At 34.4% G+C, this 27,059-nt stretch overlaps 1 long non-coding RNA gene across 1 annotated transcript; it reads right to left on the bottom strand.

Moving 5' to 3' along the window:
- Positions 1 to 2,801: 2,801 nt before the first annotated feature.
- LOC131508386 (uncharacterized) lies at positions 2,802 to 8,915 on the bottom strand. The gene is made up of 3 exons (XR_009259989.1): positions 8,803 to 8,915; positions 3,912 to 4,066; positions 2,802 to 2,979 (listed from the first exon to the last, which is right to left on the bottom strand). It is a non-coding gene; the product is annotated as an uncharacterized LOC131508386 (long non-coding RNA).
- Positions 8,916 to 27,059: the final 18,144 nt, after the last annotated feature.

The following is a 27,059-nucleotide window of genomic DNA, read 5'->3' as shown; positions in this document are numbered from 1 at the left end:
GATCTGTGGTTGTTCTAAAAGAATGCCAATATGAGACTGGTTTATATTTTCAAAATGTTTGATAACAAGAGGACTTGTATGTGAAACTGCATTTGTATTATGTTTGTAACAAAATTTCAAAAATATTAAATATTCCATCAAAGAATGGAGGAGACTATTTGAAATGGGTAGAAGAGTTTTAAATTCCCATAGGAAACCCCTTGGAGCCATAGCTGCTAAGAAACATGTCTCACCATTTCTGCCTCTTGCTCAGATCCCTTTAGCAATGCCTCATGATTCTCATGTAGTGTGGTTTAGAAGACGCTTTGAGACCTGACATCTCCATCAACATCTCAGTTTCTTAGCACATCTCTTCCTCTACTTGCTCTGTCGGCATCAGACAAATAGAGCCACTTGCATTTATGCGAATAGGATACAACCTTTAACATTGTCTTCTGTCTAGAACACATTCCTGCACCTCCAACCTGGATCATTCTGCAGTGATTAAAAATGACAGACTTCAGCTATACTGTACACTTTTTTTTGAAGTTTATTTCTTTGAGACAGAGTGCAAGCAGGGAAAGGACAGAGAGAGAAGGAGAGGGAGAATCTCAAGCAGGCTCTGCACTCTCAGCACAGAGCCCAACATGGGACTCAAACTCATGAACCATGAGATGATGACCTGAGCTAGGCCAAAATCAAGAGTCAGACACTTAACCGACTGAGCCACCCAGGAGCCCCTATATTATACACTCTTAACAGAACCCTAATACCTAGTAAATTGAAACTAAAAGGAATTTGTGTATACGCACATATATATTTAATATATTTTTATATTTATAATAAAAACATAATAAACATATATATTATCTATAATAAACATACATGTGGTGTATGTATATGTGTGTGTATAATGCCAACATCTATGCAACTAGTTATTTACCAAACTCTAGCTATATTTTCCAAAATTTTGTCAGAAAGAACAAAAGAAGGAAGAGTAAATTCATATGATCAATATAAGAAAATAGAACCAGAGAAAGAGACAAAAAATTTTGTTCCACTGTAGTCACAAAGCTCTGTTTGATGACCACCCTGAAGAAAAGTATTAAAGAAGGAAGCTGGGGGGCACCTGGGTGGCCGAGTTGGTTGAGCATCTGACTCTTGATATTGGCTCAGCTCATGATCTCACAGTTTGTGAGATTGAGCCCCATGTTGGGCTCTGCTCTGACAGTATGGAGCCTGCTTGGGATTCTGTCTCCCTCTCTCTCTCTGCCCCTCCCTTGTGCGAGCTTTTGCGTGATCTCTCTCTCTCTCTCTCTCTCTCTCTCTCTCAAAATAAATAAATATTTAGAAAAAGAAGGAAGATGTGGGTGCTTGGATGACTCAGTCGGTTAAGCTTCTGACTCTTGGTTTCTCCTATTCATCTCTGTGCTGACAGGGTGGAGGTTGCTTGGGATTCTTGCTCTCCCTCTTTCTGCCCCTCTTCTTCTTGTACTCTTCCTTCCTCTCTCTCTCTCTCTCTCTCTCTCTCTCAAATAAATAAACATTAAAAAAAGAAGGAAGGGGCTCCTGGGTGGCTCAGTCGGTTGAGTGTCTGACTTTGGCTCAGGTCATGATCTCACAGGTCATGAGTTCGAGCCCCACCTTGGGCTCTGTGTTGACAGCTCAGAGCCTGGAGCCTACTGCAGATTTTGTATTTGTGTCTCTCTCTGCCCCTCCCCTGCTCGCTCTCATATCCTCTCTCTCTTTCTCTTTCTCTCAGAAATAAACATTTAAAAAATTAAAATAGATTTGGAAGGATATGTGGAGAAAAATGTCTGAGAAATTTGACTCTATCAACATTATCTAGGTGAAAGTAAGCAAGACTAAAGTTCAATAAGCTCCAAATAGCAGTTACAATGATTAACTGCACCAATGCCTAAGCAACTTGTCAAATTCTTCCTTCATAGTATTTTTCTCTGACTCTCCCTACCCCAAGGATCTCCTTTTAAACATAAAATGGATATTTCCACCTTTACCTCAGCCCATGACAACACTCTAGATATAACCACTTTAAATTATTTCATGTGAGTCCTTCTAATTATTTTTATGAATTTTTCTCATGGTTAAGCTTTTGATTAGTTTATTTTTAGTGTCTTGCTTCAGTATCTAAATAAAAAGACATCATTTATGCTCACCTATCATGTGAGTCTCATGAAAACAGCTAATTTTGAGAAGCAGAAAATTGTAATTCTTCTCATGCACAAAGAAGGATCACTAATGCTGGTGGGCAGTGGAATATCATCCACAATTAGATCATTTTTTTTGTTTTTTGTTAATTTTTCTTAGTTTACTCGATTACCATGGAATGATCTTCCTATCCTTCTGCTTTAACCATGCATACCCAGCCATTAATTAAAAACTTAATATTAGAAAATTAATATAAACTTTAAAAAAAGAAATAAAGATACATTAAACAATAATAGTACTCCAATATTCTGACATTGAAAACATAATTTTATTTTCCTAAAAATTAAATTACAAATATGCTCTTAATCCCCTTCACGTATTTCTCCCATCTCTCCACCTACCTTCCTCTGGTAACCATCTATCTGTTTTCTATAGTTAGAAAATAAACTAACAAAAACTAGAATATTAAAACCTATTTTTGCTCAGTGTCATAAAAGCAACACATAGGACTAACAAAAATCTGTAAATAACAAAGACTTTTTCCCATTAGATATTTAAGAACTTTGAAAGTGATTCCATTACAGGCAATTAATTCAGGAGGCTTAAACATAGTTTCATGAAAATGTGTTTAATTAATCTTGATCACTATTGTTTTCTTTTCATATGATAGACAATATAGCAAAATCTTATAATGTCTTTTAGTCAGATTTCAGATTTCAAGTAGACAAAGAACAGGGATACTGAGGTAAGCTGAAGAGTTACATGGTTGGATTATGTTTTAGCAGCATCACTTTGGCTTCTTTCTGGAGAACAAACTGAAGAATCACAATTCTGGGAGGGTAGAGATATGTAATGAGTTATTGTAGTAATAAAAGGGAGAAATGATAATGAGTTGAACAAGAATGGTGTTCACATTAGAAAATAACCAAATTCTAGGCAGACATTGAAATTTGATTCATAAAGATTTTCAGACGGATTTGGATGAGACGATCAGAGAAGCCAATAATTTTCTAAGGTGTCTATTCCAATAAGAAGAATGGATTTCCATTTATTCTTATTGGTTAGAATGAAATAATACATTTAGAAGAAGAGATTCAGGAGTAGGTGGCCATTACAGAGTTAGCTAGCAATGGAGTTCTGAGAGCAGTAAAGATAAAAAAAGACACATTGAGAGGCACTAGCATAAAAACGACATCTTATCTAGAGGGTAATGAAGAAGAAGAAAATTTATAGGAAAATATCCTGAGAAGAAGATGCATTTGTAAGTCAGGAAGATGATGAGGAAACAAAAAAGAAATATTATCAAGAGAATGTTGTATACAACTTTAATCTTAATCCTTGAAGAACTGATACATGTGGAATGCTCCTACACCACTCTTTAATATTGATTTCTAATTGAACCAGTTCTTTAGTAAAAAAAGGAGAAATAAATTAATACTAAAATTTTTTTTGACGTTTATTCATTTTTGAAAGACAGAGAGACACGATGCGAGCAAGGGAGGGGCAGAGAGAGAGGGAGACACAGAATCCGATGCAGTTTCCAGGCTCTGAGCTGTCAGCACAGAGCCCGATGTGGGGCTCAAACCCACAAACTGTGAGATCATGACCTGAGCTGAAGTCAGACACTTAACTGACTGAGCCACCCAGGCGCCCCTAAATTAATATTTTATACATCTATGTCAGTTGTAGATTTTAACCCCAGTTCTCAGTGAGTGCATTAATCTCTGAACATATTTTGGATTTTAACTCCTCCTTTCACTTACCTTTCTCTGTTTTCTTTTTCCTTCCAACAACCAAAGTAGTATCTAGATGAAGAAAATGTTTAGGTTCTGAGACATTCATTGAGCAGAAAGAAACACCACCACAACACTCATAACTTGTATCTTGATTTTTGCACCAAAACTATGTCTTCTCTGACCTTAATAATAAAATACATGTTAAATAAACAATTATAAGCAAGTATTTCTCATGCATGTATTTCAATGTACATTAATAGGCATAATTCAGTGAGAATTTGTCTAAATATTCTGAATAATTTTAGTCAAATTCCAATATTTTATTGCAATATAGATAAGACCAAAATTACACAACTATTAAGATCATGACTTCAATTTTCAATGTAATTTTGAATGCATAAATACAGCTGTGATATAAAACAGATTTCATATCTGAGCGTAATGGATATGAAAATTATGTAATGTTCATTTTATACTCACATGATCAAATTTATGTCCATTTTGATGACAAAGGATTTTATTAATTTAATGATGACTTTAGATTCTACAACTTAATGGGCCTGTTTGAGAAAGTTCAAAAAGAACTATTTTGAAGGGGTTCTCTAAGAGAATATTGTCAAATTTTAACATTACAGTGAAGATTACTTTTTAGTCTAAAACATTTTAATCAGTTTTAAAAGCTTCTTTAAATCTTCAAAACGTTCCATAAAATCTGAAGTTGTTGAAACGTTGAGATAAATTGCTTATCAGTTTGAAAGCAGGTGCCTAAATTACTGAGGACTAGAAAATAAAAATTAAGTACAAATGTTAACTGCTCTATAAACCTGAATGTTGGGAGAAGTGGCTATACACACTCTTGTTATTGTCAAACCTGAAAAGTAAATCTAAAATGGAAATTTATACAGATTTTCTTTTAAGTCTTGGGGTGTGTGTGTGTGTGTGTGTGCGTGCGTGCACGCGCGTGCGCTTGCGAGTATAATTTAAATGGTAGAATTTATTCTAATTGACCTGATCCTTCAATTTTAAATTGTCTAATATCTTAGGCTCTGTAATGACACAGAGGTCTATACAACTTTGTGCCTATGGTTAACACTGTATTATACACTTAGAAATTTGCTAAGAGGATAGATACCATATTAAGTGTTGTTATTCAAATAATAAAAATAATATTTGGAGTACTCTTGACAACAATTATCAGATACTATCCAAAGAGAACTGGAGGTGATTGGTTTCTTACTGAGGATCTTAGGTTATAGAATTCCCCACTCACCTTGACCCAAGTCCATTGATTAGGGGAAAATATAAGACACAGTTTAATTAAATGAAGTCATTGTTTTCTCCATTTTTAAAAATCTGAATATGTAAGCTTCATTGAAAGAGATTGCAGATTTATTTTGGTAAAATTCTTCAGGTTAAATATGTTATTTGGATATATACTTTCAGAAATCACCTCTAACACTAATGTACATTATAATTTTATCTTCCTTCTCACCCTGTCATGTCTCGGATGTCTGACTTAAACTTACCTCTATCTAAATGTTAACTACTAAGACTTCACTTGTATTTGTAGTACCCATTGTATAATAAGATTTTAGTTGCATAGAATAGAATATATTCTAAGCAAATGTTTTTTTCCTAAAGTGTACCAACCACATAGAACAAATATAGCCCAATTATTTTTGAAACATATATATGTGTGTGTGTGTGTGTGTACACATAATTATATAAATGTGTAAATATAGCTATGGCTTTGTATATTCATATAATACACACACACACACACACACACACACACACACACACACACACTTTTTATTCCCAGGGCAGCAGTAACTCTATCTTTTTATGGGTGAAAAGAGATGAAACATTCAAAGTCTTAAAGCCTGAATATAGAAAATGCATGATTAATATGTATAGAATATCATTACAACATTTATATTAACACTTAGACATTTCATCACATAGTAGTTCATAGGTAAGAAATTTTAAGTAAACATACTTGGAAAGCCAATTTAAAAAAAAAAGAGTTTTACATTTTTTTTTAAGTTGAGAGAGAGAGAGAGAGAGCAGGGCAGGGGCAGAGAGAGAGGGAGAGGGAAAACCCTGAGCCGGCTTGGCGCGTTCAGCACAGAGCCCAACAGGGGCTTGATCCCACGAAGTGTGAGATCATGACCTGAGTCCAAATCAAGAGATGGTCACTTAACTGACTGAGCCACCCAGGTGCCCCAGTATTTTCACTCTTTTAACTTTTCATCTAGAAACTAGGACATTGAGCATTCTAGTTTAGTTCAGTAACAATTATTAATGATTCTTAGAGATTCCTGAATATTCTGATAATTTTAAATCAATATGTTTACACCAACCAAAGATTACCAATGAGGATTACCTCAAAGTCATTTTCACAGAACTAAAGAATAACAAGTTTGATTAGAAAATCCGTACTTTATGGATATATAAATACAATGTCAGTATGAAGACAATGTATGTACAAATGAATTTTTAACTGGATTATTGGTTAATTTAGAATAGAAAAATTCAGTAAAATTTTTGTTTTATTTTGCTAAGCGAGTTAGCTGATTATTAGAACCTTTTGAATTTCTATTGTTGGGAAACAAAATGTAACTTCTTGTCTATTCTGTGGGGAGTCTGGCACATAAACTGAAAAAAAAAACACAAATAGCACCAAAGTTATTGAGATGTAACTTCTGAATACATATTTTGAAAATTAATAAATGCTTTTTACTTCATTCTTCCAATTTCGAATAACACTAGTTGTGAAACAAAGCATAACAAACTATTTAATACTCAGAATAAATATTAACTAACCATTAACTATCCACTGGCAAATGAATTAATGACATTCTAGTTTTTGAAAAGGCCTCAGGAAAACACTAATGTTTTACAGTACCAGCTTTATAGGGGTCTTGCTACTATACTTGCTAGTGTGATATGAGAGTGTAAATCTAACCTCTGCATATTAAATGATTTGACATAAGTAAAGAGTAGATATTTTGAATTGAGAGAATTTGCGATACATTATTCATCATTGTCCTAAAATTCTGGAGACATGTCAACTAAAGTTGTCAAATAAAGAATAGAGTATTTGCAAAAGTAAATGTTTGTCATCTGCATGATGCAGTTGTTTCTGGACTTCAACGTCATGGCTTGTGTAAAGTTTCTTGTTGAATTTTAACCTAAAATATATATATGTATATATGTAGGTTGAATACACACACACACACATATATATATATATATACATACATACATATATATATATACATACATACATACATATATATATACATACATACATATATATATATACATACATACATATATATATATATATATATATGTATATATATATATATATATATATGGAGGTTGAATTCTTGCACTGACACTGTGGGTAATGTTGCTTCAATTCTGTATTTGCAGAGAGAGAGGGAGAGATGAAGGGTGAGAGAAATAATAGCCAACAATGAGATTTAAAAGGATTGAGACATAATAAATAAAACCAACTTAATTACTGGTAGTTGGGATGATATTAATGTCTTGTTTCCTCATCTGGATGCTGGTATGTAATTGTGCTAAATTTGTGAAAATTCACGATTATATTTCAGTTAAGAGTTTGAAAAAAAAATGCTTGTAGGAAGCAGTCTCAAACCTAAAGCAAAAATTGTGTAAATGATTTATAAAGACAAAGAATTGGATGCAACTTCACATTTTCATGTTTTGGAAATTGTAACAGTAATACAGGGACACTTAAATATTTTATTACCAAAGAATAGAAGGAAATCTACCACTGCTGGTGGTCATATAAACTGCAGCAATGTCTTCTCTATAGGCCTTTTTTGAAATTGCAGACTGGCTTACCAGATAGTATGTTTTTGTCACACCAGGTTTTCAAAAGTGGAGTCAATTTTTAATGAAAGAATAAGGTAGGTGTTTTGACTAAAAACTTTAAGATCTCCACCAGACATAATTTTCTCTATTTTATTAATTTACATTAAAACACAATAACAAAATAACTAATTACCCAGACTTTTTTCTATTAAGGGTTTTCCTTATACACATGAGATGATGTAGAATACTAGGGTTAAGAGAACGATTTGTTGTTAGTGTTATTTGTTGCCTAACAGTTTCCATTTCACATGAATATATATATATATATATTCATATATACTAAATATGTATTAAAATATATAATGCATCTGAACTTGTCCCATAATATATATTCATTGATTGCTAGTTTTAGTATTATCACTATCATCATCATCATCATCCCACTTGACATTTTGTTGACTCTTACTTATCAAAAAATGCGTAGAATATCTTAAGTTGGCCAGATTGGATTAAAAGATTCTCTATGTTACACTAAATGAAAGAAGGAATCAGCTTTCTGCAGAGGCTACCTCCAGCTCAGATATCTTGTGACCAAGGAGGAACCAGCCTTGGGATCAAATATGTCATATCTGTCATAAGGTGGCCCAGTGAAGATAGGGAAGGTACGTCGATTGTTGATGACAACGTTGAACTGCTTAAGTAACCAACGCCGGATTATCTGCCCCATTTTCTGATGATTTTGTTATGTGGGATAATACCTTAATCTACTGTTTAAACTGTATAGTGTCAGAAATTATGATAATTACGTATAAAATCTTTCTGATACTGAGACTAAATTTAAATATTAGATTTTCTCTAAAAAGCTGCATGACCTTATGCAAATAATGATTTCTATTTGAGGCCTGGTTTACTCAACTGTAAAATTATTTGGTTTGACCATTCCAACACAAGATCATGTAATGTGTTCTGTAGACACAATGATCAAATTTTGTTGATAAAAATCAGTATGCATAGTAGAGCCTTTTTGTGAACCACTTAAACAATTCATGATGCAAATTACAGATTTTACCTCTTCATTCCTCAGAATCCAATATATTATGCTCTTATAGTTCCCCAAATCTCTGATGGAGACTCCCATCTGAAATGATTCAATTCTAGTTCTGTTAGCCATTTCTTTTTGGTTGAAATAACTGTAAATTAAGAAACCAGCAAACTCAAACACATGTTTCTCAGAATATCCCACCTCAATCTATAAAGCATTTGATGAGCCTACTGGATAAAAAAACTAAAGGAATCATGTTTTTCTTGATATCCAAGAACAGATGTGCATGATGGTTATCTAGGGTGAAATGTAACTATGGGTATCTATATATTACACCAGTCTTTTTTGTCCCCCCTCAAGCATTCTCAATTAGATTTTGGAGAGTGCTGTCCACAATCACAATGTCACCATCTGCTCTTTTACCCAGCTGTACCAAATTTTACTGAACTAAATAGAGCTTATATAATGGATTATGCATTGTAATTTATTTAATTTTGTAGTTTAAATCAAAAGGAGCAAGGGTAATGAACCTGCTACTTTCATTTTTTTTCTTATAAAGATAATTCCGCTTTTTCAGTTTTACCAGGTTCCCTTATTAGCTTTGCTGTAGATTGTGAGACAATCTGTTTTAGCATTTGTTTCTCTCTTCAAGACTTACATCTGTTGACCTTTGAAGACTCCATATTCTTTGAAAAGAATCTGCTCAAGGAAAAAAATTCATAATAAACTCACAAGGTAGACTATTAGATATAAAACAACAAGCTCTATAAAATGTCAACTTCTCATAAGGACAACATACAGATAAAATCTGCTTTTGACTCTGAGATTTACTCAGAGGCGGGAAAACCAAAAGGTCATATTATAACTCACATAACTGTTATATTTACCTAAAAGCTGTATTTTTCCCTTGGTATGTAATTAATTTGGTAATAATGATGACGGTAATAACAAAACTTACATGTTCCTACGTTGCTGAGCAGAAAATATTTATAAGAAATCTTTTTAAGTAACAATTTTCCTTATAAAATTTTACTTAATCATGTGGAAAGGTAATCTATAAAGTTGAATATGAATTCCTAATATTTTGAGCCCTGCTTACATAGCCTTCCATTCTTATTTTTCTTCTATATTTTGATAACCTTTTCCCCATTAAACCTCAGGCTTTTCATGATTTAGAGATAAGACACAGTGCATTATCTCTTTGTTTCTCTTCTCTACCTGCCAATTTTTTTTTCTTAAATTTTATCTATTTTTAGAAGACCTCTTAACTACTCAAGGTGAATTTCTGATTTTGAATCTTCAGAATTTTTTGTTGTGGCTTAGAGACATTTTTAATTTAAAATTTATGTGTGCGTATGCACATCATATAAATACAATGACCATTCAGATTAGAGACTGTGTTATATGCATCTTTAAGTCACCTAAATCTTTGACTAATACCTGAATATATTTATAACCCAACTTAATTATTTAGACTCTTATGCAAATCTAATTCATTTGAATTTTAATTTTTAATGATGCTTGGAAATATCATTTTTCTACTCAAGTTCTGTTTCAGAAGAAACTCAGCTTATAGCGGAATTGACAGACTAGTCGGAGCTACCCAACATTCCCAGAAACAGGTTTTACTCTTGGGTCTTTACCTTTGTGACCATGACTAAATCTATGTGCCATTGGGGCGCCTGGGTGGCGCAGTCGGTTAAGCGTCCGACTTCAGCCAGGTCACGATCTCACGGTCTGTGAGTTCGAGCCCCGCGTCAGGCTCTGGGCTGATGGCTCAGAGCCTGGAGCCTGTTTCCGATTCTGTGTCTCCCTCTCTCTCTGTCCCTCCCCCGTTCATGCTCTGTCTCTCTCTGTCCCAAAAAATAAAATAAACGTTGAAAAAAAAAATTAAAAAAAAAAAATAAATAAATCTATGTGCCGTTAAATACACATCCATCAAAGTCAACCATTTGTCTTTTTGGGTATGAATGATGGAATTTGTGTAACACATGACTGCCTTTACATACTGCTCAGAATAACCGTAAGAAAGGTTGTTGGCTATGCTGTGCACAGAATCCTGAACTTTATGACCCTGGATCTCTGCAAACTCGAATGAACTTTCCACACCTGGGCCAAGTTAACCTTCCTAAAGCATGTTGCTCTCCAACTGCCTTATTGCCCACTATAGGATGGCAGCTTCTGAAAATCTTTAAAGAAAAAAATAATAATTATTATTTTAGCACACATTTATCAAGTATGCCCTAGGTAACAGGCATTGTTCTAAATGCTTGAGGTTGATTATCTGATAAAATACTCATAAAAAATTAAAATATAATTGTCTCTGTACTATTATGCCCATTTTATAGAAGACAAAAATCATAGTTATGGAGGCTAACAAACATGCAAGATCACACTGTTGTTAGGAAGAAGATAGAATTTGCACCAAGCTGTCTCAGTAGTATGCAGGAAAACTAGTTCTTATTTTGGTGGGTGGAGAGAGAGACACTGATTTGTAATGTTTGAGAATTTCTGTAGTGTAAATAAATATCCCTGCCATTTTCAATTTCAGACTACAAAATGATATTCTTGAACAAGGACATGAGAAGAGATATATGCACTGGCTCTTGAGAGTCTTAAAGGACTTCAAAAGTGAATTATGTTGATCTTTTTTTAGGTGTTAGTATTATTATTTTTAAAATTTATTTATTTATATTAAAGTTAGTTAACATACAGTGTAGTATTGGTTTCAGGAGTAGAACCCAGTAATTCATCACTTACATATAACACCCAGTGTTCATCCCAACAAGTGCCCTCCTTGATGTCCATCACCCATTTAGCCCATCCCTTCACCCACCTTCCCTCCGGCAGCCTTCAATTTGTTCTCTATATTTAATAGTCTCATGTTTTACTCCCTGTATTTTTATCTTATTTTATCTTATTTTTGCTTCTCTTCCCCTATTTCCATCTGTTGTGTTTCTTAAATTCCACATGAGTGAAATCATATGATACTTGTCTTTTTCTTCCTGACTTATTTCACTTAGCACAATACACTCTAGTTCTATCCACATTATTGCAAATGGCTAGATTTCATTCTTTTTGATCCCCAAGTAGTATTCCATTGTGGATGTGTGTGTGCATACACACACACACACACACACACACACACACCCATGCACATACACACATATACATATATATACATATACATATATATATACACACACACACACACACACACATACATACATACACACACCACATCGTTTTTATCCATTTGTCAATCGATGGACATTTGGGGTCTTTCTATTTTTGGCTATTGTTGATAGCAGTTCTATAAACATGTACTCCTTCAAATCAGCATTTTTGTATCCTTTGGAAAAAGTGCTAGTAGTGCAATTGCTGGATCATAGAGTAGTTCTATTTTTAATTTTTGAGGAACCTCCATACTATTTTCCAGAGTGGCTGCACTAGTTTGCATTCCCACCAACAGAGCAAAAGTTTCCCTTTCTCCTCAACCTTGCCAACATCTGTTGTTTCCTGAGTTGTTAATTTTAGCCATTCTGACACACGTGAGGTAGTAATCTCATTGTGGTTTTGATTTACATTTCCCTGATGAGGATTGATATTGAGCATTTTTTCACATGTCTGTTGGCCCATCTGGATGTCTTGTTTGGAAAAATGTCTACTCATGTCTTCTGCCCATTTCTTCACTGGATTATTTCTTTTCTGGGTGTTGAGTTTGATAAGTTCGTTATAGATTTTGGATACTAACCATTTATTAAATATGTCATTTGACAATATCTTCTTCCATTCCATAGGTTGCCTTTTAGTTTTGTTGATTGTTTCTTTTGCTCTGCAAAAGATTTTTATCTTGATGAGGTCCCAAGAGTTCAATTTTGATTTTGTTTCTCTTGCCTCCTGAGACATGCCTAGTATAAAGTTGCTGTGGCCGAGGTCAAAGAGGTTGCTGCCTGTCACCTTCTCTAGGATTTTGATGGTTTCCTGTCACATTTAGATCTTTCATCCATTTGAATTTATTTTTGTGTATGGTATAAGAAGGGCAGTCCAGTTTCATTCTTCTGTATGTTGTTTTCCAGTTCTCCCAGCACCATTTGCTGAAGAGACTGTATTTTTCCATTGGATACTCTTTCCTGCTTTGTTGAAGATGAGTTACCCATACATTTATGTATCCATTTGTGGGTATCTATTCTGTTCCATTGCTGTATGTGTCTGTTTTTGTGACAGTACCACACTGTCTTGATGATTATAGCTTTTTAATACAGGTTAAAGTCAGGAATTGTGATGCCTGCAGTTTTGGTTTTCTTTTTCAGAATTACTTGGCTGTTTGGGGTCTTTTCTCATTCCATACAAATTTTAGGATTGTTCTAGCTCTGTGAATTTGCTGGTGTTATTTTGATAGGGATTGCATTGAATGCGTAGATTGCTTTGTGTAGTATAGACATTTTAGCAGTATTTGTTCTTCCAGTCCATGTGCATGGAATGTTTTTCCATTTCTTCATGTCTTTTTCAATTGCTTTCATAAGCTTTCTATAGTTTTCAGCGCACAGATCTATTACCTCTTTAGTTGTGTTTATTCCTAGGTATCTCATGGTTTTTGGTGCAATTGTAAATGGAATCGATTTCTTGATTTCTCTGTATGCTGCTTAATTATTTTGATCTTCTAAGTAAATCTCATAATAACCCATCATGGAATCTTGCTTCTCTCCTTTTTTTCAGTTTAAATATTACTATTTTTATTGCTGGGAAGCAAGGATGATTCAACATATGCAAATCAATAAATGTGATAATACCACATTAGTAGAATGAAAGGTAAAAATCATATGATAATTTTAATAGGTACAGAAAAATCATTTGACAAGATATAACGGACTTTCATGATTAAAAACTCCTCAATATATTGGGTATTGAAGGAACTTATAATAACATAATAAAAGCTATATTATAATAACACAACCACAGCTAACATCATGCTCATTGGTAAAAGGTTGAAAGCTTTTTTTCTAGGATCTGGAATAAGGCAGTGTACCCACTCACCACACTTATTCAAAAGGTACTGGATGGGGTGCCTGGGTGGCTCAGTTGGTTAAGCATCCAACTGTTAGTTTCAGCTCAAGTCATGATCCCACGGTTCATGGGTTCGAGCCCCACATGGGGCTCTGCACTGACAGTGGGGGCCTGCTTGGTATTCTCTCTCCCTCTCTCTCTGCCCCTCCCCCACTATCTCTCAAAATAAATAAATAAACTTTAAAAAGAAAAAAAATAGTACTGTAAATCTTAGCTAAAGCAGCCAAACAAGATGATGAAATAGAAGGAATCTAAATCAGAAAGGAAGGAGTAAAATTGTCATTTTTTGCAGGTGATATGATCTTATGTACAGAGAATACTAAAGACTAAACCAAAAAATTTATTGGAACTAGTGAAGAGATTCAGTAAAGTTGTGGGATAGAAAATCAACATACAGAAATCAGTTGTATTTCTACATACTGAAAATAAATCATCTGAAAAAGAAATAAAACTATCTAATTTCACAATAGCATCAAAACACAAATATCAATACATTTATCCAGGGAAGTTAAAGATCTGTACAATGAAAGGTACAAGGTTTTTGTAAAAGAAATTGAAGAAGACACAAGTGAAAGGACACCTACATTCACAGATTGGAAGAATTAATATTGTTAGCATGGATTCCCATACTATCCAAATCCATTTACATATTCAATTCAATCACTATCAAAATTGCAATGGCATTTTTTCAAAGAAATAAAAAATAAAAAATTTGTATGAAAACACAAAAAATGCTGAATAGTAGTCAAAGCAACTCTGAAAAAGGACAAAACCAGAGGAATCACACTTCCTAATCTGAAACCATACTACAAGCTGTAGTTATCAAGCAGTATGGTTTTGGCATAAAAATAGGAGCAAAAAAACAAAGAAACAGTGTTGAGAGCCCAGAAATACACTCATGTATATACAGTCAACTACTATTTGATAAGGGAGCCAAGAATACTCAATGAAGAAGAGGTAGTCTTGAGAAGTGGTGCTGGGAAAATTGGATATTTACATGTGAAAGAATACTGAAAGTAATGAATCAGATTGCATTAAACTTTGTGGGCAGCAAAGAGAAACATGTGGCAAAGTTTGAAACCATGCAGGACCATTCATATCTTAATTGTTGTGAAGAAAGAAAAGAAACTATATTGGGATTTTTGAATTATGATTTAATCTGGTCTTGGCCATTTAAAAAAAAAGCCTTCTTATCAATAAAATACTTTTTGCAAAGTTACTGTTTAATACTCACTGGTTGCATTTCTTATTGCCAATTATTTTAAGAATTATTTTTAGGGGCGCCTGGGTGGCTCAGTTGGTTAGGCGTCTGACTTCGGCTCGGGTCATGATCTCGTGGTCCGTGAGTTCGAGCCCTGCGTCGGGCTCTGTGCTGACAGCTCAGAGCTGGGAGCCTGTTTCAGATTCTGTGTCTCCCTCTCTCTCTGACCCTCCCCCGCTCATGGTCTGTCGCTCTCTATCTCAAAAATAAATAAACGTTAAAAATTTTTTTTTAAAAAGAAAAGAATTATTTTTAATTTATATTAATGCTCTAATATAATGTTTCCTTTAATGTTTTAAATAACTGTGAAGAATTAATTTTCTTTTCATGCTTCATTGAACAGCAAAGATATTTATAGGTTGTTCTTCACATATTATATGTTTGTTAGAAAATAATAGAATTCACTGTGTCCAAGCTATTAAAGAGTGGATGCCTTAAAGTATTCAAATATAGACTCATCCTTCTCTGAAAGGTAAACAAGGGAGGTCGTTTAGGTGAAATTCTGTTTGTAATCACTGTGAGAACATAATTAATTTCTTGATTCTGTCCCTTAAGAAGATAAATAGCCTCAATCATAAATATTGTGTTTTTCAAATTAAAATCATTTTATTCATGTACATATATAAATATAAATTCTTTCACTGTCATTTGCAAATGCATTAATCAAAATCTTTATGTGCTACAGGGCACTGCAAAGTAATAAGTCTGATGTATTTCTTATCAAGGTAAAGTTTTGCTAATGCACCTTTGAATGAAAAGCCTGCTTACTGCTTAGGTTCCTTTTATTTTATTTTATTTTATTTTATTTTATTTTATTTTATTTTATTTTATTTTATTTTATTTTTCTTTCCTTTTCTATTCTTTTTTTTAAATAATTTACTGTCAAATTGGCTAACATACAGTGTGTACACTGTGCTCTTGATTTTGGGGGTAGATTCCCATGTTTCATCGCTTACATACAACACCCATTGCTCATCCCAAGAAGTTTCCTTCTTTAATGCCCATCGCCCATTTTTCCCTCTCCCCCACTCCCCATCAACCCTCTGTTCTCCGTATAAGAGTCTCTTACGGTTTGCCTCCTTCCTTCTCTGTTGTAGGTTCCTTTTGCTTTAAATATGGTTTAGTGGAGTAAGTTTTAGACTACTTGGTTTAAACAAAATAAAATTTCTTACAAAGGTTATTGCATTTCGGAATTACATTTTGTTATATCTGGCTTTCTACTCCAACCACATAGTATTTGCATAGTTTCTAAATGCCTATCAATATGATATTGTCTTACTACAGTAAGATGTTACAAAGTTAAACAAAATAATCTACGGATGGCAAATAATCTGTCATGTGAGTCACTACTTCTCCTTCTTGTCCTGGTAGTGAATATTGTTAATCAATTAGCGTACTCCCCGAATGAACTGATGTGCCAGCTCTCATTCCTCATGTATACTGAAATCATTACAGTCCTACCAGTTGAAACTGTCTTTTGGGATGAAACCTACCTGCTATCTTTGAGGTGGTCTACAGGAAAACATGTCTTTAAAAGTTAATTATAAGTGTATTGCAGATATATGTTAATTGTACTATGTGGTGCCATAAATATAAGAATGAATTACTTAAAAACTTGTATGAGTTTCAGTATTATGTCTGTAACAACATCAGTTATATTCCAATATAATATCTTTAGTGATAGAGTATCCTTATAGGTCATATGCATACACATGAACATCATTCATATTATGTGTGAAGATTTGGAAATACTGGACTAAAGAAGACACTTGGAATAGGTTCTCCACTCAGAGGCAGGAACACCCCCTCCAGATGTGCACTGATTTGACAATAGAACATTTTAGCATTTATTGAACAGATGTCATGTATCACACATTCTGGCAGGTGATGTCTCACAGAAATATTTTATTCAATACTTAGAAAATCTGAGGAGGTGAAATTGGTATCCTTATTTTATACATAAAAAATATGCTTAAAGGGTAGACAAAATTATCAAACATTGCAAAGCTAAGAAAGCGGATACAAGTTAAAAATTAGGCACTTTTGTTCTGTTTCTATATGTTCGTGTGCCATATATATATATATATAAAACATCCAGAAACACGACATTGTTTGTGCTTTCAATCAACATGCACATATTGATGGATAGGTAACATGGAACTACTATGAAGGATTATTCATTTAACTTATGTTTTTTGGCACTATTCCATTTGGGTCCTGGTTATCCAAGGTTGTGGGGGAATGCAGAAAGAATGGTTTATTCTAGTCTATCTTATGTAAATTAGTGTCTTAAATGACATTTACCCTACATCCACACCCATACACCCACACACCCACACACCCTACCACACACATCCCCTTACCTTTATGCCTAGCCAACCTTCCAGCTCTGATCTTGTTTATAGAATCATGTTGCTTACATGGTAAATAACAGATAAAGCAGTATGTCTCCTCAGATCATGGCTCTTTTGATATTGGCCTTTGAAACTACAGTAGCAATATAGGGTGGAAAACAAGGAGCTGAATGAACCAGTTGGAAAACGTTGTCTAAGGAAGAGTCAAACTGAAGCTGTCTTAAGTAGGGGTGAGGATGTACACTGACAGCCCTTTTCAGTGTGTGTAAAAATGAAATAAAAAAAATAAAAAAGGGACACCTGGATGGGTCAGTTGGTTAACCATCTGACTCTTGGTTTTGACTCAGGTCGTGATCTCACAGTCAGTGAGTGTGAGCTCCACATCTGGCTCCATGCTGACAATGCAGAGCCTGCTTAGGATTCTCTCTCTCTCTCTCTCTCTCTCTCTCTCTCCCCCCCTCCCAGGATCATGTGCTCTGTCTGTGTCTCTCTCAAAATAAATAAATGAACTTAAAAAAAATTAATAAAATCAATTAAAATTAAAAACTTCCTGAAATTTTTGTTCCACATATGTGATCTTGGTTTCTTCGTTAGCCTCTATTTTAACTCTGCCTGTAATAAATAAGACCAGAATCATTTCATGTTCCCATTCCATGATCTCTGTGGTTCACAAAGTGTCAGGGAATGTGTACCAACCCCGGGAATTCCCTATTAAACTCTTTATTCTGCTATTCAGTCTTAACATAATACTACTGTTTTCTCTTTGCTTGATCACATTTTCTTTAAATATATATTTATTCTTTATAACAACATAAAAATATTTTATTGTTCCATATTCCATAAGTGCCATAATTTGCAAGGTCTATCTCAGGCTTCAGAGTCTAGATACCTTACATAGTCACATAGATGGTAATTCATCTGTCTATGCTTCTTGCTCAACTCCCATTTTCATGGGCAGCCACTACCCTACGATGTATCTCAGTGTCTCTAGCTCAAAGGAATCAATCTATGACCCACTCCTCTTCAACTCTGTATTATGGTCTCTCACACAGTGGTGTTCCCTACATTAAATAACTCTAGTTTTTTTGGTGCTCACCTTTTTTGGTGATAATTTCATTAATATCTGTGTCTGATGCATAATAGATACTCATTAATGTTTGATGAATGGATTTTTTCTTAATGAAGTGTAATCTTAGTAATTCCAGAATGAAGAAATTGATCCTTAACTATTTCAAAGTATATTTATTTGGTTCAAAATTACATATGCCATACGTAAATACTTATAATATTCTCATGATCCATAATAACCCTTTCCCCAAACTTGTATTGAACAAATCATAACAACAATCTTTAAGAAATCTCTCCTGTAGACTATAGATGCTGGAGAGGATGTGGAGAAACGGGAACCCTCTTGCACTGTTGGTGGGAATGCAAATTGGTGCAGCCACTCTGGAAAGCAGTGTGGAGGTTCCACAGAAAATTAAAAATAGACCTACCCTATGACCCAGCAATAGCACTGCTAGGAATTTATCCAAGGGATATAGGAGTACTGATGCATAGGGGCACTTGTACCCCAATGTTTATAGCAGCACTCTCAACAATAACCAAATTATGGAAAAAGCCTACATGTCCATCAACTAATGAATGGATAAAGAAATTGTGGTTTATATACACAATGGAATACTACGTGGCAATGAGAAAAAATGAAATATGGCCTTTTGTAGCAACGTGGATGGAACTGGAGAGTGTGATGCTAAGTGAAATAAGCCATACAGAGAAAGACAGATACCATATGTTTTCACTCTTATGTGGATCCTGAGAAACGTAACAGAAACCCATGGGGGAGGGGAAGAAAAAAAAAAAAGAGGTTAGAGTGGGAGAGAGCCAAAGCATAAGAGACTGTTAAAAACTGAGAACAAACTGAGGGTTGATGGGGGGTGGGAGGGAGGGCAGGGTGGGTGATGGGTATTGAGGAGGGCACCTTTTGGGATGAGCACTGGGTGTTGTATGGAAACCAATTTGACAGTAAATTTCATATATTAAAAAATAAAAAAAAATTAAATTAAATTTAAAAAAAAAAAAAAAAAGAAATCTCTCCTGTATAGACAGTTACTTCTGTGCACCATTGAAAACTGCTTAGTTTAAATAAGCCTCCATTTGATGTAATTCCTTCTTCCTTGAGTTTATATTCTGCTTGAAATGGAAGGGGTAAGACACGAATGTGAAGGGATTTACAATACAACATGGTATCTGGTGAGCAATGCAATTCTATTAAACAAAACATACACTTATTTTCTGTCATGTGCTAAGAACTATAATATGCCTTAACATATGTCTTGTCCTGGAGAACCTCACGGTTATTGTAGTTTATAGGTTATTACAGAAGCTGTACATAAGAGGCTCAAGTTTTACTACAGAAAATCATAGCATGATATTATATATATATTATAATAGAGGGATAGAGAAAGTGTTATGGGAACACAAATAAGGGGGGAAATGAGAGAAAGATTAAATACTCTGAGTTCATTCACAGGCAAGAGTAATGTGGTAAATTTTTATGGAGCACAAGTAGAGGTTAGACCTCACATGGTATATAGAATTTGAATAGAAAGTGAATATTTTTCAACAGAAAGGAATATAATCTAAAAAATAGTAAGTATTAAACCATATTTCAGAGAATAGAGGAAAATGAATTTGTTGATTACAAAGGTATGAATGAAATATAGGAAGTGATATGAGAATATTAAATGGTGGTTGCCTTAATACCAGATTAAAGAGATTAAAGCTATTGTGTGCCACAAGGAGCAGTGCAGGAGATAAGCTACAGTTACCTGAGAAAGAGACAATTTTCCTATAACACTCTCTAGTCACATTTTCTTATGTCATTTGTTGTATATAAAATGAAAATAACTATCTTGTTATATTCAGTCATAGTAGTATCTGTAAACACTTACTGTATGTTTAATTAATAAACTAATATGCCATTCTGCAATGTATAAATAATCTAATACAAATTTTGAGTCATATAAGAAAACTAAAATTAAGAACAAATTCTCAACGCCACCTCAAAGTATTTAGTGTTTAGAATGTCAAAATGCTTTTTATCACTTATCCTGAATGAAAGAAATAATATTAAAATAAATTTTTCATAAATGTTAAACTCACTTCAGTAGGTCCTTAACTCCTAGGACTTTCTGAAGATAGCTTGGAAAAACCCTTCAGGCAGAATCTGAGTTATTTTTCTATCAGCAAAATTAATATACTGTTCCTAGCAAAATTATTTTTTTGTGTTGAATTTCTTTTGCATATTTGCATAGAAATATAAAACAATCACAACTTTTTGCCATAACGAAAACTGGGATGCAGCCACAAATCCTGAATTGAGGCCAGGAGTAGGCAGCTAGGCAGGTGTGTGGGTTTGGGTGCAGATTTGGCTACAGAAAGTGGAGAAGCAGTGATGTACAACCAGGGCAACAGTGACCTAGGAAGAGGAAAATGCAGACACATAATTTCTAGGGTTTAAATCAGAAAGAAATGATAACTAAAATGCAGTTACAATAAAGTAGAAGTGTATGATAATATACAATTTATCAAACTTGATGGGAAGGAAACTTGTGAGTCTTCAGAATTTAAATAGCAAGCCACAGACCTGTTATCAACATCTAGAATTATGACAACATTCTTATAAGGAAATAAAACCTAGTAAATTAGATATCTAGGGACAGATACTTAGAGATCATTTATTAAAGACGAAGGTTCAAGGGCAGAGAGATTCCTGCAATACTACCGACTCAAAAGATGGGTTAGAGAATCATTGAGGTAGAACATTTTTTATTACTCATATCTGAGGTTAAACTAGTAGCTTTACTATAATGTTAATACAAAAACACCACCTTATTAATGTACCTTCTCAAAGAGAGTCACTGTTATAAACATGAGTTAATGTGCTCTGCAGTATATGGTCCTCAGGAAATAAGGCTGTGGGTTATAGTCTGGGAAACAATGCCTCTGTTATATTGTAAAGTGTAAAGAATTTAAATCTGGGGGCTAATTTTTGAAAGAGATAGGAAAAAGTAAGAAATACGAGGCAACCCACAGATTAGCTACTGTGAAATGCCATTCTCTCCCTTGGACTAGAGGGTTTATAGAAAAGTGGTGGCCGTGGGGCACCTGGGTGGCTCAGTTGGTTAAGTGGCCAACTTCAGCTCAGGTCATAATCTCATGGTTCCTGAGTTTGAGCCTCACATCGGACATATCTATGCTGACAGCTTGGAGCCTGGACCCTGCTTCACATTCTGTGTCTCCCTCTCTCTCTGCCCCTTCCCAACTTGCACTCTGTCTCTCTCTCAAAAATAAATAAAGATTTTTTAAAAAATTAAAAAAAAAAAGAAAAGGTAATAGCCAGGTAAGAAGGGGATGTTAACTGGAGCCACAAAAAAGACAAAGCTGATTTTGGAGATAGCACTCCTTGCCACCTCTTCCCACACTTCTGGCAAGAGCGACAGTTAGTGAGCGGGGTTTGAACAATAACACACAACATTAAGATTTTCAACTTATATCCAAAATGATGTAATAGGTATGAATTTAAAGGATATAAATTAATTATTTCATTATGAAAATAATATGCAAATACTCAAAAATATAGCACAGATTAGAAGAATACCCATTTTAAATATTTTATTGAGCAAATATATTAGTCAGTTTTGTTTATCTGGGTCAGAGTTAATGCATCAGCTAAGCATTAGTTTTAATAAAATTCATTTAAAAAGCAATAATTAATTAAACATTTCAGTCTGACATTGCTTACAGCAGTATCATCAAAGTTACACTAAATTCAGCATAGAAAATAAATCCATAGAATCTATAGAAAAAAACATGAAAAATAAATCTTGCCGTTACCCTACAATCTCCAACTTGCCCAAGATCTGCACATTTTATTTGATAGTATATTTGTTTGCTTTTAATTTTGTTTTGCTTTTAAGAACTAAAAATAAATGTTGAATTCTAGATGAGTAATAATAGCATTCTTTTCCATTCCTTTTCCTAGGTTACATTGGGGCTTTTTGAAATCAGTCATTTAGAGATCTATAGCTTCAATTGTCATTAAATTTGTTTGCTATTTTGAATTTTGCCATAGAAGGAAAGAAACTTTGTTTAGAGGTATAGGGCTTTTTATGTTGTGAATCAGATACTGTCCTGTTTTCTGGGTTTCAGTTAAGACTGTGCTGGCAAGGGCAATTAACTTATTTCAGGTTTAGGGGCGCCTGGGCAGCTCAGTCCGTTGAGCGTTGAGCATCCGACTTCGGCTCAGGTCATGATCTCATGGCTCATGAGTTTGAGCTCCAGGGCTCTGTGCTGACAGCTCAGAGCCTGGAGCCTGCTTCATATTCTGGGTCTCCCTCTCTCTCTCTGCCCTCTCCTCCTCATGATATCTCTCTCTGTCTCTCAAAAATAAATAAACATTTAAAAAATTAAAAAAAAAATTTCAGGTTTAGTTTGATGGAAGTTACTACTTTTTTCCTTTAAAAGGACAGATGCAGAATACTTCATTTTTCCTTGCTTTATCAGATCTTTATCAGAGGAACTGCCCATTTCAGAGTTCAAAGAGCTTCAAAGGTTTCCCTACTTTAGATAATTACTTTTTCAAATACATTTTGCCCACTAATTTCCTTTGGGAATGAACCTCCTCACTTGCCATTCAGTATATACCTGGAGAGTAAGTTTGTTGTGTGTCTTCTGACCTCCATTTCATTTGTTAACTCCGATAGGAAATGAAGATAACCTTTCCCTAGCTACTGACTTGTTCACATTTCTCCTTCTAGAAATTTCACTTTTTAATACAATAGTATGTGGTTTTATTTATTCGGTTTTTAGCATTTACTTGTCTCATAAATTACTACATTAACCTTTGCTATCCATTGAAGTTTCTGATCCATTATTTTACAACAGAAGTGAATCATTTTTACTCCAGGCAGAATCTTCTACCTTGTTTTCCTGTCCAGTAAGTTTTCCCTGTCCCTTCTTTCTCTGTGGCTTCATTTCTAGTATATCTCAGAGTTTGGGCTGTTTCTCTGCATATAGGCAAAAAATAATTACTATTTGTGTTGATAAAAATAAACCTAGAAATAATATTAGTCCCTGTACTAAAAGTAAATGATATATCAGTGATTACGCTAGAAATGTTTTTTTTTTTTTCTGCTTTTTGTACTCTTCACCTTGAGAAGAGGGAATACCTTTAGGTTTGGTAATCATGTGTATATCCCACAATTGTATTTTCTCGCTTTGTCACATTAAGCTGGTGAAAGTGTGATAGATAAAATGGTGAAGGTCCTTCCGAAGGACTTTATCAGAAAAATACACTGCAATAGTAAACAATATCAAGGATTTGGTTCACTGTTGCTAAGCAGCAGAGTCACTGCAGACTACATTTAACATTTTTCCTTCTTTCTTTCTTTTCCTTTCGTGTTTTTACTTTTGCTGTTGTTCGTTTATTGCGTAAGAGTCATGCAAATTCAGGTCATTTCAAATTGGAATCTCTTTCTTGATTTTTTTTTAAATTCTAGAAAAATGAGTTTTGCTCACCTTAACATAAAGAAAAAACACTAGTATCCTTTATAAATTTAAGGCATAGAATTTTTGTTTTTCCCACCAAGATTCAGTTTTAGTAACAAACACATTCATTGCCCCTATTCATATAGAATTTTTTAAGGAATTTGTTTTTATCAGCTAAATCTTATTATTCAAACAAAACCTTACTTGAAAGTTTTACATAGAGCATGAGAATTTTCTGCTTGAATCGTGAGTATGAATTCAAAGTTCCATCAGTTTCGTGCTCCCCATGGCAGACAGAGGTCTCCTACAGCACACGGTGTTCCATGAAACAAAGATACAGGATACAGAAGTGTCCATTACAGGAACTTACTCTTTTTGGCATTTGTTTTGGTTTGCAGCAGAAATAAAAGAAAGAGAGAGAGAGAGAGAATGAATGAGATTCTATAGTACAAGCAGCACAAACATTTTCTGCAGTTTAGCCTTCTCCTATGACAGGAAGTGGACAGAAACATACAACCAGACAAGCTTCAATGAAACAGCCATTTGTTGTTAAGTGAATATTAGTATTCCTAGTTCTTATAACTGGAAAGATATTTGTAAATGAATTGTAAAATTTATTCAAACATAAAAGGGTTTTTAAAGCAATGCTTAACTGTTAGCAGGAACACACACACTCTTTCTCTCTCCCTACTCCCCTCCCCTCTTTTTCCATTGGCATACTACTTTCCAGACATAGCTTCCAACTGGAGTGCAATATTCCAAAATACTGGCAACACCAAATACTGGCAAAGAATATGTACAGCAACAGGTACTCTTGTTCATTGCTGGCAGGAATGCAAAATGGTACAGCCACTTTAGAAAATAGTTTCATAGTTTCTCATGAAATCACACAGACTCTTACCAAATGATCCAGCAATTCCCCTCCTTGATATTCACCCAAATTAAAAACTTAATACACACACACACACACACACACACACACACACACACACACACAACCTGCATATAGATGTTTATAGCAGCTTTATTCATAATTTACCAATTTGGAAGCAATCAAAATGCTCTTCAGTAGGTGAATGGACAAACTGTGGTAAATCTTGAGAATGAGTATTAATCAGATATAAGAAGAAATGAGCTATTAAGCCATGAGAAGACATGGAAGACACTTACATCCATATTGCTAAGTGAAAAAAGCCAATCTGAAAAAGCTGCATATGTTTGGTTCCAACTATATGACATTCTGGAAAAGTCACAACTATGGAGACAGGAAAGAGATCAGCGGTTGCCACAGGTAGGAGGGAAGAGAAAGAGAAACAGTGGATTTTTAGGATAGTGTAACTACTCTGTATCACACTACATGGCAGATCCATAGTTTTATACATTTGTCAAAACCCATAGAATGTACAACACCAAGAGTGAACCTTAATGTAAACCTATGGACTTTAGGTGATAATGATGTGTCAGTGTAGTTTCACTGATTGTAACAAATATATTGCGATGGTGAGGGACATTGATAGTGGGGGAGATTGTGCATGTGGGGATGCAGGCAGTATATGGCAGCTTTATACATTCTGCTTAATTTTGCTGTGAACCTAAAATTTCTTTAATATGAAGTTTATTAAATAAAAAATATATATAATCCATGCTAGAGCATAGCGCTAGTTCTTGGTCAGTGGTTCTTCTTTTAATAGGGTCAGATTAAAAGAGAATGTTCAGATTTTGTACAAACATGTTGGATGTAACCGACAATTGCAGTCATACCCAGTTTTATATTCTCTTAGATTAGATAAAATATACTCATTAATAACTGATAACTAGAGAGTATTAGGCCTGCTACTTTGAGCCTATACTTACCATTGTTGTGAGACACTTCTCCTAGTGTTTCTACATGACTTATGATAAATTTTATCTCAGACTGTCTTTTCAAGTTGAGACATATTTTCTCTTGTCTTGAGGCATATCCCTTGAGAGGGATCATTTGTTTCCTGAGTAGTATCATCACAATAATGGATCCTTCTGAGATAAAGTTTGGGTAGATTTGCTACTATCCTTATACAGTTGGGGGTTTCTTAAGCTCAGGTTTCCTTAGGTGTGGCATAGACTTCATTGTGCACAGCATTCACATGGGCTCATTCTGCATTGCCTTCATGGGCCGTGAGGGCAAGGGGGAGCTGTTGCAAAACTGAAGGTCATGCATCCTGCTGCTACATGTATACTAATCTGTCTGTTTTCGTTTGGGTTTACTGTTACCTGGCCAAATCTATCAGTGTGGAGAGGGAGCAGATCTAGCAATTGCCTGCTGATCAAGAACTACCTGGCTACTTGTCAATCTTAACTTCAAACATCCATCTTTCTTCTCATTTGCCAAAACACACACACACACACACACACACACACACACACACACACACACTATTCAACTATAAAGCTGAATGTTCGATAAAATGCTGTCATTTTAAAAAACTAAGTGACATGTTTATATAATATTATAGTAGAAGCCTATTATACTTTGTAAAATGAAACCTCTTCCTTTTTTTATTCTCTTTATGAGGTAGTAGGGGGTGGCAGTTAGTATCCCAATTTCATGATGGAGAACCCTGAAAATAATTTTTATGACAATTTATTCAAATTCTGTAGATATTTAGCAAACAATTATTGAGTTATATAATTACACTGGTGATGCAAAGATGAGAAACACATACCTCCAGCTCTGAACTGGCAGATAGAGCATATGACTTAAAAACAAAGTAGGGAAGACAACTACTCTGTTGCACATTATACAAGATCAATAAATGTTAATGATGCTGTACTGAATGTGAAGAGAATAATGATTACATTTTCTGGGGCTACAATGTAGGGAACCAGAGTTAAGTGCCACAGCAGCATAATGCCTGGATCTAATGGAAATAGGAAAATTAACTTATTTGGAACAAATGACTGCCACTTGAATGTCAAAGTCTAAAAAATCACAATATCCATGATGGCTACTTTATGTGCCAACTTGGCTGGGCTAAGGGATGCCCAAATAACTGGTAAAATATTTTTTCGAG

This window comes from Neofelis nebulosa, chromosome 4 (genome assembly GCF_028018385.1).
Source record: "Neofelis nebulosa isolate mNeoNeb1 chromosome 4, mNeoNeb1.pri, whole genome shotgun sequence".
Classification (NCBI taxonomy): Eukaryota; Metazoa; Chordata; class Mammalia; order Carnivora; family Felidae; genus Neofelis; species Neofelis nebulosa.
Note: the sequence above shows the minus strand (reverse complement) of the source record. Positions and strands in the feature narration are given on the sequence as shown.